Genomic DNA, 20,337 nt, shown 5'->3' with positions numbered 1-20,337 from the left:
GGCATTGTGATAATTCATAAATCTCAGTACCCCTGCTCTTTTACTAAGGAGAGCATCAGGGAATGTGAATGCGCCCGTTTTAGGGTAGCTATAAGTGCAGACTTCACCTTCTCTGGATTGTTTATCTACCGCCCCCCGGGGCCGGCCACTGAGTTCATAGAGGCATTGCCGGACACGGCAAGTGACTTGGTTGTAGGATCTGCCAACTTCACGATCTTGGGTGATCTCAATCTCCACTTTAACCTGCTTCAGGAGAGTGCCATATGCAATTTGATGGCGGATCTGGGTGCGCTGCAGCTGGAACAATTAGTGTCTGATGCCACGCATATAGCCGGACATATACTATACCCGGTCTTCTCCAACATCCCAGCCATGAACACAGTGAAGCCTAGGCCCATGGGATGGACCGACCATTCCTTGATTGAAATAAGCTTACCTATTACAGACCCTTATAGACTAGACACTGATAACCCGGTCCTTAAACGCCCATGGCATAAACTCAGACTTGAAGACTTTCATGCCTTCCTTATCCCCTAGGAGACATGGCAAATCCTAAGGTGGCTTATACCACGATTTGTGACTGGATATTAAAGGGCCTGGATACCTTTATTCCGGCAAAATGGACCATGGGGCGCGTTTCCAACTCAAGTCCTTGGTACAATGAGTCTCTGAGAACCCTTAGGAAAGACTGCAAGAAAGCGGAACATGCCTGGAGAAGGGACTACATTGACGGAGATAAAACAATTTATATGTCTAAAGTCAAGCTTTATCACGAAGCGTTCTGTGCTGCTCGTGCGGCTTTCTATGCAAAGGAAATAAAGCTTAGTGCTAATCCGATGAAATGCATATTTAAAATCTTAAAAGAGCTTAGTAGTACTAAAGCGGCTCTAACTAGCATTGTATCAAAAACAACATTGTGAGGAGCTTGCAACCTTTTTCGTGGAAAAAGTTAAAAAGATCTATCAATCTTTTCCAAACGTGGCTCCTGTTGTTACCTTGTCATCGGCTAGAGCTGAGTCTTCCCCCACGCTATCACATATTCCGGAGATTTCTGAGGAGGAATTTACCAGATTGGGTGGTAGAATTAAATCTGTCTCCCCCTCTGATCCTATGAGGCCACCCCAATTTATTGAATCACTTCCGCTTTTTCGGCAGCCGCTATGCCAAATACTAAACCTGTCTTTCTCCACGGCTACCGTTCCAGGGGCCTGGAAACAGGCCTGGGTATCTCCTATTATCAAGAAGCCTTCGCTGGACCCCTCCAAACCCGAGAATTTTAGGCCAATTTCACTTCTTCCTTGGGTGGCCAAGATTGCAGAAACCCATGTTAACAACACTTTATCCCAATTCCTGAGCTCCCATAACATTCTGGACCCGTCACAGAATGGCTTTCGATCTGGCCATAGCACGGAAACGGCCCTGCTAGCTACCACAGAACATCTTCGGGCCGTCCTGGATGCCGGTCGAAGTGCAGCGCTGATTCTGCTGGATCTCAGCGCTGCCTTTGATTCGGTGTCACATGGCATCCTTCTCCATCGTTTGGAGGCAGCATGGGTCACCGGTACTGACCTAGAGTGGTTCTGGTCATTCCTGACAGAAAGACCTTTCCGTTTGTTGGCCCCTCCGTTCCTCTCTCATTCCCACTCCATCAGACAGGGGTTCCCACAGGGCTCAGCATTGAGCCCGTCTCTGTTTAACCTCTATGTACAGCCTCTTGCTGCTGTCGCTAAGAAATGTGACCTTACGATGGTGTCCTATGCAGACGACACCCAGCTTGTTATCACCTTAGCTGAGGGACCATCATTAGCGTCTACCAGATTCGGAGACGGGATGACAGCAGTAGCTCAATGGATGGCAGAAAATTATTTACAACTAAACGCGAGCAAAACTGAGGTTATGCTGGTAGGTAATAATGCTGGCCTTTGGAATGAACATTGGTGGCCAGCACCTCTTGGTCCTATGCCCAGGCCTAAGTCAGTGGTGAAGAACCTGGGGGTCTGGATGGATTCCACGCTTAGCTTCCAGCCCCATACTAATATAACTGCTGCTACTTGTACAGGACTGTTAAGGGGTCTTAAACCTCTCTTAAAATTCTTTGATCCTGTAGTACGACAGCTTATTGTGCAGTCTACTATACTCTCCCGTCTAGACTATGCTAGCTCCCTGCTTCTAGGGGCTAACAAAGCAGAGATACGGCGATTACAACGAGTTCAAAACTCTGCAGCCAGAACTCTGATAGGTCTCCCCCGCCACTGCTCGGTCGGGGCTAAAATTCAAGGGCTGCATTGGCTTCCGATTGACAAGCGGATCCAGTTTAAAGCTCTTTGCCTATCCTTTAAGATTCTAAAAGCTGGCAGCCCGGCGCTTCTGCTCGATCTTTTGAGCCCGTATGATCCTCACCGACAGCTGCATTCGCTGGGACAGCATATGGCGACTGTACCGTGGTTCAAACGCTGCCAGGCAGGAGGACACTTGTTTGGTCATCTGGCTGCCAAGCTATGGAATTCATTGCTGGTACAGATCCGGGGCATGGATGACCTGCTTGCTTTCCGGAAAGCTATCAAAACTTTCCTTTTTTCCTCAGTGTAGGATATAGGTCTGACTGTTCTGTGCTTTAACCTCTCTGGACTGTTGTACCCGTAGATCTGATAGCGCTGGGACGCCCCTTTGCTGGGGCAGCTGTGCGCTTTAGAAAACTTTTAACATAACATAACATAACAAAGATACTTTTTTCGTGGCAACCCCGCATTATTTGCTTAATTTCTTTGATCAACTTCTGCAATCTGTGGTCAAATCCTGCATACATTCATCAGAATATACCAGAAAGTGTCTCCAAGATATCCAAGAGGTTTGCTGCAAATAGCCGGAAAGCAAGCCCATTTTTAGAGAACGTCTCATTCTTTAATACACTATGTACCCTATTAAATGAAGGGCAGTCTGGCAGCAGAAATGACCAGAGCATTTTGCTTCTACCTCTGCCTTATCAATGTCAGTAGTAAAATAATGGGTTTCGGTATAGTCACTGTGCAGGATGCATTCCCAATACTATCTCACTGATTTGCCTTGAAATTGCAACTGTAGTGCAAACTATGCATGCAGAAAAGTGCATTTTTGTGTGTGATCACCCCCATTTTTTTTGACTAATGCTCTTGTTTTTTTTACTCAAATGTCAGTAGCGTACTGCAGCACCAATTGTGCCACCATTACAGCTATAGTGCAAATATGACTGAGGTGTCAGCACTAAGGGGGATTCCACCCCGCCCGAGCTCACCTAGCTCCGCTGAGGCGCCAAACAGCTTCCGGCGCCTGTGTAGCGGTCGGGCTTAGCTCCGCCGAGCGACCTGCCTCCACTGCTTCCTGACTGGCCGGGCTTTGCTCCGCCGGTCAGGACTACATCACCCAGCAGCCCCAAACTCAGGACGCCGCCCCCCTCATCATCCTGCGCCAGGAGACGCATAAAGCACCGCTTGCTACCTCGTCCCGCGAGGACGCGCATGGGATGCGCCGGGCTATAGCCCGGGCAAAGGGTGGGCCGTCTGTGGCCGTCCGGGGCAGGAGGAGGCAGGGCTGGGCCACCACTCCAGGCTCTTACACTCGGGACTTTTGTACCAGGTAAACTGCGTCGAAAATACCAGACTGTACTTAGTTGACAGCACTACACGAACACTAATGGCGATAAAGTCTAAAATGGGCATAAATACCCCTATGTCAACTCACTCAACATCGAGGAAAAAAGAACAAGCTATCACTCCACTACCATGCCTGACGGCGATAGATAGAATGCTACAAAAAACTATCGGGTCGTTGTTACAGCAATAGAAAGTACCGAGAGGCGTTTGTCATTACCATCAAGTTTATGCTTACCAAATCTACCCACCCAAGATAGGAATACTCATGTAAATACATCTGCAACAACAGTGTATTCACAGGACTCCATTCTTATGGAATCATACGCAGGCTTTCCAGGGAAAGATCACAATTGTGCCAGTATACCGCAACAATCACCCCCCATTGACCAAGCAGATTGTCAGTGACTCCCAATATGCGAACAGATGAGGAGTCCCGTATTTTAATTAATGTATCTGATGATCTGGAGGGGTTGGATGACTGCAGTAATGTCAATATTAACTTAACAGACAAGACAGATAATGTGAATACCCCTCAAAACTTAGGTGGTAGAGGTTCCAAAGGTAAACCAGCACCTAGTAGAAAATTGCTGATTGCACATAAATTCGGGGGGGAAACCAAGGGGTAAACAGAAGAAAATAGTACCCCTTCTTATGAAACAAAAGGGTGATAAGAGTAAGCCACATAATAGTTCTGACTCGCAGCCCAATGAAGATAGGTGCTCCATTCAACAGGAAACATCATCCCTTATTGTAGCAGACCTTATGATCCAACTTGAGCAGTTAGTGAAGTCACTTACCTTACCGATAGTTTAAAGATTACAGGTCCTAGTAGATAAGGTAGGAAACCTAGAAAGGCTCGGTATAGCCCACTCAGATATGCTGGAAAACATGAATATACCAGTTAAGCCAGCCCAGGAAAACGTCCCCAAGGATAAAACCCTAAAAAAACAGCTAATGGTGGACTGAGAGTAAACAATCGTACCGCACCAACTGGCCCAGTCATTGTCCTGGAAAAAGTAGCACCTAATGGCCCTATCATAAATACAGGGCAAATAGTTACTGCAGAAAAGCCTAAGAAAGTTAGCCCAGAACTTATTAATTCAAGTAGGGTAGTCCCTGTGCAAAAAACATATAATGTATTTCCTGCAGTTATACATTTACTCCCTGAAAGCAGTGCTTACGTAGCAATTCTTGCTAATGTTCCAAAACTAAAGCCCACTTAATTTGAAAATCAAGTAACGCTAAAAAAAAAAACATTACACTGGCTTTCTAGAAACTGTGGTTTACCCATGCACGGGGCGAATCAGATAGTAATGGTTCAGAGAGTGGGCTGGTTGGGTCCCAGTAAATTGATGGCGATTGTATCGTTATCAATTTCAGAACATCAGAATGGGCCAGGGACTCAATTTTAAATGCGCCATTGCCCTCCAATCGGGAATATAATACTACTCTACTCCCGTTAGATTATTTTTATAGGGGCCAGTTAGACAAGCAACATAAAGTGCGAATGATTGATCATTCCAGAGTTAACTACCATAACATAGCCCATAACTTTACTACCTTATCTAAGTACAGGGACAACTTTCTAATTCCCACTTACAACAGATTTCAGGCATTCGACCCGATAGACGAGATACATTGACTTAGTGATCAACCCAAATTCTTGTATGTAGATATTGAAAAAATTGATAGTAAGGGAAAGGTCCTTCAGGGATGCACAGCCCCCTCCAAGGAGACTTTGTGTAGATCTGAAACCAACCCTGAGGCGGCCGGATTAAATAAAGCTGATATGGATACTGATGAGGGATCAGTGAGAGGTGGCATGGATACATCTGTAACGACAGTCCAATGTGATACAATTCCAGCTATAGATGCCAGTTCAATGGACAGTTCAGCAATAGTCCAACCGCACACTATTCCATATAACACTAACGATGAAGGTCTCAACATCACCACATGGAATATTGCGGGTATTTCTGGAAAACTTACTAAACCATTCTGGAAGAGCTTTATTATCCGAGGGTACAATATAATCTGTCTCCAGGAGACATGGTTTAGAGAACAAATTCATGTGGAGGGGTATATATCATATCATATAGCTGCAGCAACACCCGTAGCGGGTAGGGAAAAAGGTGGGCTTTTAACTTTGGTATCAACCAAGCTCACTGAGTTTAAATTTGGGAGTTGCTCTGAGGTTGCCCCGTACTCACAGATATTGCGTCTAGAACATGGAAAAGGTAGGGACCTGGTTATATTACATTTTTATAATAACATTTTAGGAGCTAATCAGGAACTGATAATACAAGACATAGGGAGGGAAATAGAAAGAACCTTATCACAATCCAGAGATCCACCAGTTATCGTCTGGGCAGGAGACTTCAAAATACAAGCCTGTAAATATGCACAAACGGGTATTTGCGGTCATCTAGGTGAGCAGGATAGTAGAGACGGCACTCCATATGTATTGCGACTTATATAGCGCACGTATCACCCGAAGGTATCAAGGCGCTTGCTTAGGGAACCCGTCCTGGTATTCCCTTGTGAGATACCCCCGCAGGGTATCCACAAGGTGAAAGCCAGGCATCCCGCCGCGAGGGGCCGTAGTGGAGATTAAGCAAGCTATTGCCCAGAGTCGCAGAGTGTGACCCCGTGAGTCGAGTAGGCACCGGAGCGAGAATTGTCAAGTCCGTGGAATTTTTGAGCCCGAGACCCGCCGAGGCGGGGAATCGAACCCTGGTCCACTGCCGATCTCAGCTTCCAGGTCTGCCGCCTCTAACCACTGAGCCACGACAATACAATCATTTCCCTCATACTTCTTTCGGAAATGCATTAAACAACTTACTTGCGAAAATGGACTTGGAGTTATTGGATTGTACAAAAAATAGCGACAATAGAGAATGTCCATCATTCAAAGGAAGGGATGCCCATTCTAACATTGACCATGTTCTCGTGTCCTGTGGCTCGGCCTACTCTAACTTATGGGTGGTTGAGCAAACTGTGAGTGATCACAACAGCATTTCACTTACATTATATGGTTGGGGGCGTAAAACCTATACCGACGGGAGATATATTCAAGGGATTACAGCCGAAAGACCGAATGGCATGAGAATAAAATGGGCCAACACTAACCCCGACCAACTCATGGTGGATGTTCACTACAAATGTGCTGCAGAAATAAGCTACTGTCTAGGCATTGAGGTGAATCCTGCTAATCTCCTTACTAACTTTTTAAAAAGAAATGTGGTAATTGAGGACTTATTGACTGCTAGTAGCCGGAGGCCGAGGAAAACCAAGGTGGTTTGGTTTGACAAAAACTGTGCTCTGGCATTAACTAAATAAAAAATGGCCCTAGATGTTAAGCCCAGAGATATAGCAAAAATCAGGGAAGAGCGCCACAACTATAAGACCTTGTTAGCTATGCGAAAAAAGGAGCTACAAGACGAGGCATGGTCTAGCCTGGACATGGCGGCATCTACTAAAAATTACAAGTTATTTTGGGAAACAATCAATTGTCCTTTTTAAAAAAATGAAAATATCCCCAAAATAATCTCCCATGTAAGTTGTAGCGCCTGGATAGCTAAATTTTCTAGGATTTTTAATTCAGATGGGTTAATTTTAGATACAATCAAAGAAAATAAATCGAAATGGCAGAGAAATGGCAGAGAATGCAGTTAAATATCAGCTTGAATGAGGTATATGAGGGACTTAGAAAAAGCAATGCCTTATTAATAAATTTCAGACCTTCATAAATAGCAGGAAATTGATCATAAATAAAGGTAAAACATTCGTAATGTCATGCGGGAAGAAGACTAGGAAAAACAGGACTTTCTATTTAGATGGGGATAAATTAGAAACCGTCAAAAAGTTCTGTTACCTCGGCACTACATTTTCTGGGGATGGAAGGTGGGCCAGCGAACAGGAAAGCGTACGTTTCAAAATGGGTAGGAACACTAGTAGTGTTTTTAGATTCGTTGCTAAATGAGGGGGTCAGAGAATAAAGGAGATGGTGTTGATCTACAATTCAAGGTGTCTGTCATCAGCCCTATACGGGGCGGGTGTCTGGGGTTACAATACTCAAAGTGGCAAGCTAATTCAGAATGAGGAGAACTCATTTCTGAAACGCTTGCTATGTGCCTCGGCCTCAGCCTCCTCTGTGATAATCCATAGGGAAGTGGGCCTAAATCATGTCAAAGATCTAACAGCTCTGCGCCCATTAGCCCTATGGCGATCAATCTGGTCAAAAACTGAAACTAAATTCACCCAGGACGTGATAACTGACTGATTAACCCCTTCGGCGCTGATGACGAGCTTAGCTCATCATCAGTTGCGCCGCTCGCACGCTGATGACGAGCTGAGCTCGTCATCTAACGCGGCTTTTTGAAAAAAGCTGCGTAGCGCGAAAATCGTCGCAGCGCGCATGCGGTTAAGGCTCGATTATTGTTCACGTATACCATGGCTTGGCCATATCAAATATTGGTATAAAACACTCTACAAAATCGATGCTTTTCATGAACCTGAGTCGGTGGCCTGTGTATACAAAAAAGAATTTGCAGTATCCTTTTTAAAACATATGGAAAATATTAGATCCATCGAATGTGCGAAACAAAGAACTTTTACCCTTCATCAGGAGTATAGCGTAAGCGAAGGCTTTCAATCATACCTAACATCAGTTACAAAAAGCTCACACCGTTTTGTATTAACTCGCTTATGCCTGGGCATTGTGTGGCATTCCCTCTGATTAACCAGCACAGCACCTCTCCTTGCCCTTGTGACGGTATATCAAACAGAGTAGCTGTCATTTTATGTTGTTTTGCAAATTTTATATTTCATTAAGAATTTTTTTTTTAAAACCCATCTTTTTATCCAACAAACTACGATGCACTAAGATAGCCATTCAGATAATGTTTAACCTGCAGAGCCCAGATATATGTTTTTGTGTAGCAACATACATTTTAAAATGTATATCTACACGGAAATCGATGATTTTATGCACAAACTGTACTAAATGTCTTATGTTATTATAACAGGGAAAGACAATAACTCCCTCCTGCCATACTATGTGTTCAGTGCACTAGTGACATCATGAATTTTAGATCTGTGCTTGAAGTCTATTTTATTCTCGGCGCACTAGTGAAACTGTGAATTTTGTATTTTAATCTTTTTAATCTGTGTCCCAATTCCTATGCACTTTATAATTGCTAGTTTTGCACATAAACTAAAAGACGACTATTGCACTTTCCGAATGCTAATTTTGCACATATTTCTATTAATTGTTAGCATGTGTCACTTTACTGCAAATTTTGCACATGCTTTATAAAGATAAATTACACTTTATTATGTATTGGCATTTGATGATTTAGGAATTGTTGTTGATATTCATGGGCTGAATATATTTTGTATATGTACTATTTTATGTTTTGCTGTTTTGTTGCTATATGGTCATATACATATATATACCGAATAAAGCATTTTGAATCTGAATCTGAATCTGACTGAGGCCTTACCACTGTAGCCTGGTTGTGCAGTTTGAAAACTGCAAATTCGACCTATCAAATTAACAGCTTTTGACAGGCCTAAACTTTATTTTAAATATTAGTAAATCATCCCTAAGTAGGTCCCCCACCATTGGTATCTTTGTATGTCTTTTCATACGCAGGGGTGTTACGGTGACGATAGAGGTGATTACGGTGACAATAGAGGTGAGAGATTACTTTCGGTAACTTCCTGACATTATGTGGGTGAAGGCATTTTACACGAGAAAGGCTCGTACCTTTTCGGGGTTCAATTGACCATCACTGCTGCACGTGCTTTCTGGCTATGCCTGTTCCAGTGCAACATTTGTTCATTCCTCTCTGACAACTTTCTGTGAAGCTCCATAATCTGAACACGCACTGTGAGTTCTGGTTTGACAACTAACACGGGTCTGTATTTATTTGAAAAGAAAAAATCTCTTCTGCTATTTTTTTATAAACCATTTTACAAATAGGATATGATGGTATTACAGTTTGCAGGCGATAGACATATATATCCTTCGACAGTTTAAACTGCCAATTTGAGCTAATGATTCTCTCAATAAAAATTGCATATCTGTTTGGCCATTAAAATATTTATATTATTAGGCCTGCAGCACTTGAGGGGTGGTTTAAGTAATACCATGTAGCGACAGGCCCACGGTGCAATAAACATTTCCAAAACTCATAAACAGACAGCCCTGAGGCAGGAGTAATTATGAACATGCATGAGATTTATTGCCAATTAGAGTCATGATATAGCATACTTACAATATTGCTAAAATGCTTTTTTTCTAGATTAAAATGTAAACGTTATGTTATTACTCTGAATCTGGAACAGGTTACATAATATTATATATTGTGGCATTTGAAAATTGGCTAATGTTTGAATGCAATGAATGTTGGAAATGAAAGCCTCTAAATAATTCATTACCTTCTGAAAGCATCATGTTGTTTGATGTGATGCCTGGCACGGAATTCAACGGCATTTGTTATGGGTAATTTATCTATTCCACTATGATTCTTTTCTTTTGTTTAATAGTCACATAACGCATAACATAATTCATTTGTAAGGCATTATTCACTATTTCCTCAAAACTGTCAAATAATTCCACAGAGATTATCGAAATATATTCAATTCATGCCTTACGCAGAAGAAAATTCACAGAGACTCAGGGGCATATTACCAACAACTAGCGATATTTATCGCTAAATGGGCTTAGCGAGGTTTTTTTTTATCACCAAGCATCACCGGATATTATCGCAGAGATAACGTGCTATTAGCAACGTTTATCTCTAAAGTGAGAAAATATCCGGCGATAGCGGCGAAATGCGTGAATATCGCTGAGAATACAGCGATATTCACGTATCAACACAAATAGGTTCTTAGCCATAATATCCACCTCCCATTGAATATAATAGCTAAGAACTGGTCTGAGCAGGCGTTAGCTTTTGGAGATATTCGCGCTTAGCGCGAATATTTCCATCGCTACGCCTGCGTTGATAATAGGCAATAGCGGTGGTAGCGACGGTTTTTAGTCGCTAACAGGTTGGGTACGCCCACTTTGCATGTCATTAGCGATAAATATGGCTGACATGCAAAGCGGGCCCCAAACCGCTCGCTATCACCTAAAAGCTGTCTCTAACTAATGTTAGCGACAGCTTGCTAATAGGGCGATGAAATTATTGCCGCTTAGCGGCCAAAAATGGCTGCTAAAGCGGCGATAATTTCATTTCGCCCGTCTTGAAAATATGCCCCTCAGTCACTAGCATTTAGCAATCCGTACTTATACTCAGGTTGTACATTTTGCTTCGTGCAGAGACCTTGTCGTGGGTGTCAGTCATCTACTGCCGGACGCCAGCTGGTTCTCACCCCGAACTGCCCGTTGGATGAGGGGATGCCAAACGGGCCAGTTTCCTGACCTTGACTGTGCAGTACAGTGTGGCATGTGGCAAGCACACGGACACGAATGATGTTCCACAGAATAGTTTATTGTAAGAAGAAGTACAAACAAGGAGGGGAGGCAACCTGCGTCCTCCGAGCCCCCGAGTCTGTTAACCATCCACCTCAGGAAGCCACCAACGCCCCCCCCCATTCCACATTCCACCATAGACCGTGAGCACAGGCTCACGAGCTCATTATAAAGACTTCAATGGCTTAGATGTAACACACCTTTCCTCTTCCAACAAGCACATTAAAAAAGTGTCAACAAACAAACAAAAGGGTTTCTAATTCCAATAAGCATAAAACAATAACATGTAAAGATAATAATATGTACAAAACTGAATTGACAGCGGCATACGGAGGGAGAATAAACTTCTACTCCAAAATAAAATCCCCAAATTTCTTCGGAAATCTACTTGAATGCTTGGCATATTAACTTTGTGCACCAGCCATAGCATGGCTGTTATTTTGAAACCTTTTACATGTGGCCACATCATGCCCATTCTCTTTCCAGCCCGAGAAAGCCAAAGCCGCGATCACTTCTGGTAACTTCCTGCACCTTGACCACATGTGCCACATTTCACCACTGGCCATTACAGCTCAGCAATCCTCACTTAGGGGCATATCAGCAACAGCCGGCAATAATTATCGCTAAGCACGCTTAGCGCGAGGATAATTATCGCCGGCTAATGCTGAGATAGCGCGCTATCAGCGACGCTTATCTCCAAAGCTTTAAAAATCCAAGTGATAACTGTCAGATGTGTGATTATCACTGGAAATCCAGCGATAATCGCACAGCAATAGATGATAGCTTGATGATAGGGCAGGGCAGACTTAGCCATAATATCCACCTTCCATTTGATATAATGGCTAAGTCAGATTGAAAGCAGGTGTAAGGAAAGTAGCGATAAGCGTGGTTAGAGCTACTTTTCCTATCGCTGTGCAGGTTAGCGTGCAGATTAATAATAGGAGAAATGTCGGTTAGCGACATTTCCCACGGTATTCTGGTGAGGAACGCCCACTTTGTATCTCATTAGAGATGCAAAGCTGGGCATTGAGGAAACGGGCGCGGAAGCATGAAAACACGCAATAGCGTGTCTTTGCTGATAGGATGATGAAATTATCCCCGCTTTTCGTCCGAAAATGGACGCTAAAGTGGAGATAATTTTATCGCGGGCCTTGTTGATATGCCCCTTATTTTTTCCACCTGGAAAGGAAAACCAAACTTCAACCTTATGTTATGGTATGTTAATTGAATTTATAGAGCGCAGCGGTTACCCTGAGGTGTCCTGGCGCTACGCACTGCCTGTGAGTTAGTGGAGAAAAGATCAATGAGTAAACAGCCAGGTCTTCAGTCCCTTTCTAAATGAAATGAGATCTGCAGCATTCCTCAGGTGGAGTGGCAAGTCGTTCCAAGCCTTGGAAGTGCATGTAATGAAGCTCCTGTCTCCCCAACTGGCTGGGATTTGGACGTATTTCGCTCCTGTGGACCGAAGGGTCCTACCGGGGACATACCATTCAAACCTTTGCCTCAAATGGTCTGGGCCTGTTCCGTTAAGGGCATTGAAGGCCATGCAAAGGGCCTTAAAATGTACCCTTTGTTTCACAGGTAGCCAGTGTAGCTGAATTAATTATTTTTTCACAGAGACAAATTTAGTTGTGCCTGACAGCCTAGCTGCTCCCTTTTCAGCTATCTGAAGCCTATTGATGTGCTGTTTTTGGGCAATCAGATAGAGGCTATTGCAGAAACCCAGACGTGCCATGAAAGGTACCGTGATCACCGTCCTGAGATTTCCTTTTGAAAGATAGGGTTTTATTTTCTTTAACATTCTCAGTATCAGGAAACACGCAGACACCACATTACTTATATGATCACTAAACGTGAGTCTGTTATCTACTGATACTCCTAAATTTTTTGCTTTCAGGGTAGGGGTGGGGTAATTGCCCAAGTCTGCTGGCCACCAATCAGGGTCCAAAGATGAGGAATATTTCCAAATGCAATAACCTCGGTTTTACTGGAATTCAATTTTAGACAGTTAGTCGGTGTCCATCCTGCTATGGCCTTCATGCAGTCATGAAAGCGTACTCCCACTTTCTTTTCCTCCCCATCTTTGAGGGATAACAGTATTTGAGTGTCATCCGCATATGAGGTCAATTGGAAACCGAAGGATCTTATCAGGCCAGCCAAGGATATCACATACACGTTGAAAAGCATTGGGCTTAATGAAGATCCTTGGGGAACCCACAAGGAAGGCAAAACGGCTTGGATTTATTATTATCCAGGTCAATTGTCTGTGTTCTTTCATATCGAAAGGATAGCAGGAGTCTCCAGGAAACAACTTGTACCCCAACATCAGACAAACGGTCCATCAGAACCTTGTGATGGACTGTGTCAAAGGCTGCTGACAGATCTAACATAATGAGTATTGCCTTGCCTCCACAATCCATTGCTTCCCTTACCTCTTCTATAGATTTGATTATTGCCTATTCTGTGCTATGTTCTGTTCTGAACCCATATTGAGATGGGTCAAATATATTGTTGGTTTGAAAAAAAGTGCTAAGCTGGGTGTTCATAGCTTTTTCTGTGTTTTTTGCGGGGAGTGGAAGCCGTGAGATTGGCCAATAGCTACTTGGATCCGTAGGATCCAGGGTTGGTTTTCTCAAAAGAGGGAGGATAGAGACCTTCTTCCAATCCTTGGGAAAAATCCTGGTGGTGAATATGTTATTAATCACGGGATTTAAGACAGATCCTATGACTTCCGGAATGGATTTCAGAACCAAAACTGGGCTTGGATCTGTAGGGGATCCTGATCGCATGGAAATCAAATGTTTAATAGTATCTACGATTTCTAGTGGTGTAAAATTATCAAAGACTCACCCAGGGTTCTGGTGGCTGTGTCCCTTCGCCCTTCTGAACTGAGGTGAAGATGCATTCCACTTTTTGTTGGAAGAAAATAGCCAGATTTCCCCACAGTTCTGGGCTACTAGCACTCTTATGAGTATTAGGTGAGGCAAGTTTTTTAAGATTTTAAAAAGTTCTTTAGGGCTGGACTTAGCTTGGAAGATTTAATTTGAGAAGAAATTATTTTTGGTTTCTAACAATAGTTCCTTATAAAGTTTAAGGCTGTGCATATAGACTTCTTTATCGTTACTTTTATACCCTTTCCTCCGAGCCCGTTCTAATCTTTTACAGGCCAGTTTCTGAATTTTTAGCTTGTCTGAGTACCAAGGGGCCAAGGGTTTGGCCCGCTTGGGGATCCATTTTTTTTTTGGACCAATTTCTTACAAGCTTCATTTAGCCAGTCTGTGTAGGCCATTATGGCCTTGTCCACCTTGAGGGGGAGGGGGAGTAGAGTTCTCTTTAGTTCCTCAACTAGTTGTGAACCATCTAAGTCCTTCCATGCTCTTTTTTCCAGCATCTTTATGGGCTTGGGTTTGGATTTAAGGGCTAGTGTCTCCTTCAACTAAAATATAATGGTGCTATTATCTGACCAAGCCAGTGGGAGTATTGCCGAACAAGACAGATTGGGATTGCTTGAATATATCCCATCTAAAGTATGCCCTTTAAGATGCGTAGGCCCTGCCACCATCTGCCTGAGTTCCCCAGCCTCCATTATTCTATCCAGAATGGTAGTATCTGGGTCAGCGGCGGCCTCAAGATAAAAGTTAAAATCCCCTAGTACCGTGAAATATTCTGAGCACAGTCGATCTTCAAGTAGGGTACCTAATGTCTCTAAAAACCCACAGCTAGGACCTGGAGGGTGATAGAGTAATATCGCTTTGAAGATGTTGTAATGCTCCATGTTGAGGCTGAAGGAAAGCACCTCGCAGGAAGTATTGGAGGCAGAGTGAAAAATAGGCTACAGTGAGTCATGATAAATGACCGCTAATCCTCCTCCTCTCCTTAAAGGTCTGTCTAATGTATTGCAAAAGAATCCTGGGGAGTGGCCTTTGCTAAGTCAGGTCCTGAGGTTTGGTTGGCCCAGGTCTCAGTTATGAAGGCTTTTTTAATGTTATGTTCTTCTATGAGTAGCGCACATTCTGTGCTATGTTTGATCAAAGACCTGGCATTCATGAGTACACACATAAGTGGAGGTCTGTTATCTTTAAAAATTCCTCTTTCGGGCTTTCTATGAGGGCCACAGGCAGGTTGACCAAGTATAATGGGCAGTTGAGAGCCACAGTTAAAACAGACCCCTGATAGGCATTTACACACCAATTTCCATGCAAGCCTTGGGCATCTTAGTGATCCCCCTCCTGTCATTAGACCCAGAAGCTCCTGTTTTGCTCCTTACTTTCATTACTTTGCACGCAGGTAATTTGACATGTTACCAGGTTTTGCACCCTAGTCCATTTCATCACATCAAACCTTCTTTAGCTCCTACTCTGAGTCACTTGAATGTTAGAACAAACCTTCTACAGCTCACAATTCACACAATCACTTATTTTGGATAAACCAAGATGATTTATGTAAATCAAAAATGTTCTCCCCCTCAATGCCACAAAGGGAGGAAAACCAATGACACTATGTGCTGTATTATGGTAAGACCATTACATCACTCAAACAGCATCAGCAACATCTACACCCTCAATGACAGTACCCCTGATGCACTCTGACACCAATGTGTTTATCCTATATACTTGAGCATTGCTTTGGAAGTGATATAAATTGACTCTTTTATGTTTTATGCCTGCACAATGTAGAAATTCTTTAATCTCAGTGGGCACAAATAGCATATTGTAATCTGAAACAGTTTCGGAAGGGAAACCCTCCCCAGCAAAGACATCTGAAAGAAAAGTAACAGTCACTTTAGTACTAGTCTCATTCACACATTTTCCTTCACACCACTTTTACAAATGATCAACCAGCACAATAACAACGTATTGTACATTGAGCAAGATAAGAAAATTTCCCAAAAACTCAATTCTGATCTTATCCCAAACCTTTCCCTGACAACCCACCTCACTCATTGGCGATGGGCAACACTTCAATATCTTGTCAATGTGAGACCTGTAGAACACCTCTCAGCCACATCACCCACATCTCTAGCCATCCCAGGCCACCAATAGGTTTCCATGAGTCTTTTCGAATTAAGAGTCATACACACATGACCCTCATGCATAAGATGCATCAACATTTCTTTGATGACAATAGGAGGGAATAACTTACCTGACCTAAATATTAACTAAATATTATCTCAGACTCTACAGACAACTCAGTCTGGATCTTGCTGTATGACTGCAACTCCACATAAACATTCTTCTCTTTAGGCCACCCCTCCTTCATATACTCCATAACCTTTCCCAAATCCATATCATGTTCCAGTGCATTCCTCTATTCCTGTTCACTCACACACTGCCCTCACTCTAAACCACACGGGCTACTACACAATCCTCTCCTGTTGATTCTCCAGGTACACATCTAGCTCTTCCAAGTAACAAAGAAGTCCAGAAAGACTATCTGCATTCTTCTTCCTCCCCCTAGGTATAAACTTGACTTCAAAATTATACTGAAGAAGCTTCACACTTAATCTAACCAAACATACAGTAGCTTTTGTCGAATGAAAGTTAGAGTCACTGATGATGGGTACCAATGATTTATGGATGGTTTGCCAAACTTTTTTTTACTTCCCACACATAAGCCTTAAAACTTTCAACTGCCCAAGAGCAAGCAAGCATTTCTCATTCTATCACAGAATAGACCTTTCCTGAGGCTTCAAAGTACATGAAGCAAATACACCCACATGCTCAGGCTCACTTTTGCCCCAAAAACCATCATTCCTTGCAACCACCGTGATCAACAAAGGCTTTCCTGGTTGATATTGACTGAGAAGTGGAGCTTTGGACAATCCTCCCTTCACTTCCCTAAAGGCATTTTCTTGATATGACCCCACACAAACTTAGCATTTTACTTTAATAAGGCACGTAAAGGCTCAACTTGGCTAGCAACATTCTGAATACATTTTGTATAGTACTCACAAATACCTGAGAAAGCCTGAAGTTTCTCCCTATTCTCTGGGGTACCCATTACGTCAGTGGCCTTAATTAAATTCTTGGACGTAGGCCAATGCCCTTCCTAGAAATGACATGTCCAATATACCCCACTTCTTGAACACAGAACTCACACTTGTCTTCTCTCAATGTCAGACCTCTCTTGCTCAATGCACTCAGTACTGCATTCAACCTCACCACATGCTCATTCTAATCCTTGCTAAATACTAAAATGTCATCCTGGAAAACCAAGATGCCCTCCACATCTCTCAAAATGTCTCCCATGACATGCTGAATTTGTTTTGCAGCAGATACCAGGCCAAAGGGCATACTGCAGAAATGAAAAGCACCAGAAGCAGAAACGAAGGCCGTTAGATGTCTTGAGCCCTTGGCAAGAAATACTTGGTGGTATGCAACCTCATACCTAGTTTAGAAAAGAATGTAGCCCCCATTTAAGTGACCATCATTTCCTCAATTTACTGCAAAGGGTTCCCATCCACTCAGATAGCCTTATTCAGGCTTCTGAGGTCAATACACATCTTCACCTCACCATATCTTTTCTTAGCAACCACAGTAGGTGAGAAAACCATAACAATGAATCCACAGTTTCTATTACACCCTCCTTAGTTAACTGGGTCAGACATTTTGCCAAACTTTTGCGTTTGACAGGCACACAGCCTTCCTTGAATTTGATTTCATGCTCAAACCTTCCTAATTTCCCAAGTTTGTCCTCAAAAACACTATCATTTGACTTCAACACTCTTGCAAATCATTCACACAGCACACTGTGTTCTCATCCATGCACCAAACTTGTTGATCACATCTAGGCTTAAGGATGATTCCTAGATATCCCTGGTGATGCCAACCAAGAATGTCAGGGCCCTTCCGTGATACATACACTTTACCCTGTACATCCCTCCATTTGAAACCAATGACACTGTTAAAAAATCCTACCAAGTCACTTTTCTCACCATTTTATCCATAAGGAGATATACCTGGAGGCAACAAACTAATGGCAACACATTTTTCAGTAAATGTGCTCATAGAAATAATAGCGATCGTGGACCTTGAAATCAGTTAATAAAGGTACACACACAATCCATATGGCAAAATACTCAATGGGATCCGTGGACATGGGAACATCATTTTCATGAACCTTGATGTACAATAGTGAATTATACATATTATATACCAACCTTCTCCGGAAGAACTGCAGGCTTTGGTCACCTAGGTTAAATCAGGATCCCCCAAGGACCCTGTCCCCGTATGATTTTGAGACTAGCTATGGAATCTATGCTGCCTGGGTTAAGCAAAATGTAGGGTCTCATTTTCTTCCAGTGTGTTTCCAAAAAGCTGTAAATATGCCATTGTCAAACAACTTCTTAAAAAACCCTCTCTAAACTCGACCTTACCAGAAAAATTAAGGCCCATCTCACTACTCCCTTTTTTCATCAAAGTAGCAGAGACACATATCGATGTTCAGCTGACTCGTTTGATAGAATCTGACAACTTGCTTCATAAGTCACAATCAGTTTTCCAGGCTCAACATTGCACAGAGTCTGCACTGCTATTGGCATCAGATTCTCTAAGATCCATTGCAGACAAAGGGCACACTGAAGCCCTGATCATTTTGGATCTAAGTGCGGCATTCAATACTATCTCCCATGGCATGTTGCTGCATAATTAGGGTGTGTGCTCCTTGACTCTGAAGTGGCTGGCCTCTTTCCTTCAAGAGCCCACCTTCCAAATAATCCAGACTCCTTATGCCTCTGCAGTGCTTCCCCTGGCCAACGGGTGCCCCAAGGGTCTATGTTAAGCCCTCAGTTATTTAACATCTATATGCACCCCCTGGCAGATGTCATAGGAAAAAACAATGGCACTATGGTGTCCTATGCCAATAACACCCAACGTATTATCTCTCATGTCCATGATGAATGAGAGTCAGCAGTGCGATTCAAATCTTGCATGGTAGAACTGGCTCGACAGATGAACTCTAGTTGCTTAAAACATAAAGCCAACAAAACAGAGGTTCTCATAGTTAGAAAACAACCCTCTGTGTGGTCCTCATCATGGTGGCTGAGGACGATAGGCTACTTCCCTAGCCCTAAGTAACAATTCTAGGAATATAGCTTGTTATACACCTTTCTTTTGACAACCAAATTACTTGTCTGGCTCGAAAAATTTTTGCCATGCTTAAAATGATTGCTAAGCTATCTGACTTGCTTCACTTGATGGCTAGGAAGGCGATAGTACATGCCCTTGTAATCTTGAGACTGGATTACTGTAACAGCCTGTATATCGGAGTCATCCAGAATAGAATCCAGAAGCTGCAAAGAGGGCAAAATGCAGCTGCCCCACTTCTTTTAAAGCTCCCAAGAGACCTCCAGGCCTAAGGAATGCTTGAACAACAATTCATTATTTTCAGGTTTGAACTTCAAACCATCAACAGCCCCCACAAAAACATTGAAAGCTGTTAAGCATCAAGCAGAAACAAATCATCAGTTAATGTCTACAGTGGCACTTGTTTACAGACCCTAAATATGAAGCACCATCTCAAGTTTGCCCTCTTTTGTACAACATAACATAACATGTTCTCCACCCTGGATGTTCTTGAATGGCCACATTGACTGATGTCCAAATCTGCGGGGGTTTCAACTTCCATTTCCCCAGCTAAAGAGCACCAAGTGGACGGTACTTTAGGCGTGGCCAAAGCTATAGTCCAGGCCACAGCTGTGCTGAAAATGTTGAGTTGGAACATTGCTGGCCTGCAATCTAAGATCCTGATAACTGATTGGTTACTTTTCATTAGGCAATATAACATCTTAATGTTCTGGGAAACTTGGGCAACACATATCATATCTATCGATGGTTTTGTGTGCCACAATATCTTGGCAACTCCATCCAGGACGGGGTGCTCATCAGGTGGGTTGGCCCTATGGGTCAATATCTCTGCTGGGAGTTGAGTCAAGGGCTCAGCAATGGGCCTGACATTGTATCTAATCAATTTTTAAAATAACAATTTTAGCAAATACTCCGAACACAATATTTCGGATTTCTTTTAATTTTATCACCTCTTCACAGGCATTTACAATGGACAACCGGCTGGTATCTACTCACGGCTTATTCCACTGACACATTCCCTTTGTAGTATCAGCACAGTAAGCTATTGTACTTATGTTCAGAATGAATGTCTGACATAATATCGACGTCAAAAATATCGGAGGCGGAAAATCGAAGTCAAGAATATCGAAGTCCTACCTAC

Source organism: Lissotriton helveticus, chromosome 2_2 (genome assembly GCF_964261635.1).
Source record: "Lissotriton helveticus chromosome 2_2, aLisHel1.1, whole genome shotgun sequence".
In the NCBI taxonomy this organism is placed as follows: domain Eukaryota; kingdom Metazoa; phylum Chordata; class Amphibia; order Caudata; family Salamandridae; genus Lissotriton; species Lissotriton helveticus.
This window is presented reverse-complemented; position numbering follows the sequence as displayed.